Source organism: Bison bison, unplaced genomic scaffold (genome assembly GCF_000754665.1).
Source record: "Bison bison bison isolate TAMUID 2011002044 unplaced genomic scaffold, Bison_UMD1.0 scf7180017864162, whole genome shotgun sequence".
NCBI classification, from domain to species: Eukaryota; Metazoa; Chordata; class Mammalia; order Artiodactyla; family Bovidae; genus Bison; species Bison bison.
In genome coordinates this window covers 3940271-3940839 of record NW_011494734.1, presented here as the reverse complement: position 1 = coordinate 3940839, position 569 = coordinate 3940271, and the positions used below count along the sequence as shown (strand labels likewise).

The 569-nt window shown below is 70.3% G+C and overlaps 1 protein-coding gene across 8 annotated transcripts in view; it reads left to right on the top strand.

Moving 5' to 3' along the window:
• Positions 1-11: 11 nt before the first annotated feature.
• The window catches only part of NRCAM (neuronal cell adhesion molecule), a 316273-nt gene continuing 315715 nt past the window's right edge, over positions 12-569 (top strand). For all 8 annotated transcript variants that reach the window (XM_010841482.1, XM_010841481.1, XM_010841486.1 and 5 more), the window contains exon 1: positions 12-157. The gene's annotated coding sequence lies outside the window, so the exon portion shown is untranslated. The remainder of the gene's footprint in view (positions 158-569) is intronic.

The following is a 569-nucleotide window of genomic DNA, read 5'->3' as shown; positions in this document are numbered from 1 at the left end:
CCAGCCCTGCTTCGCCTGGGTCGCCGGCTGACGCGCGCCGCAGTCGGAGCCTGAGCCGCGCGGGCGCAAGGGACGGCGCACGGCTGCCGGAGGTACAGCTTCGTCGGAGACTGAAGACACCGGCGCTCGGGGCCGAGGGTGGGCGCGGCGTAAGAAAGTGAGTAGCTCCGTGCGTGGCTGACAGTGACACTCGGTCCCGCTCGCGGGCGACGGCTGTAACGGAGGAGGACGCGGGGGTCGGCCGTGTTGTCAGCGGGACACCGGAATACCAGGGTTTCCTAGAGCCGCGCCAGCTCTGCCTGCGGCAGGGCCAACCTGGTCATCAACTCCCCCCTTCTCCTCCGGAGCCGGGTGCGGGCCAGGCTGAGATACAGCGGCGTCGGCGGGCCCCCCATCACCTCCCCAGACTGTGGCCAACTTGTGCATCCGTGCCCCCCACTTTCCGGGAAGCCCTGTCTGGAGGTGGCTTTGGGGGCCATTGGGCCTGGAGAAACTGCTGGAGCCGGCACTGCGGCTTTCTGGGCAGGAGAGCGGAGGGCACGGGCTGTCACGCCGCAGGGCCGGCAGGG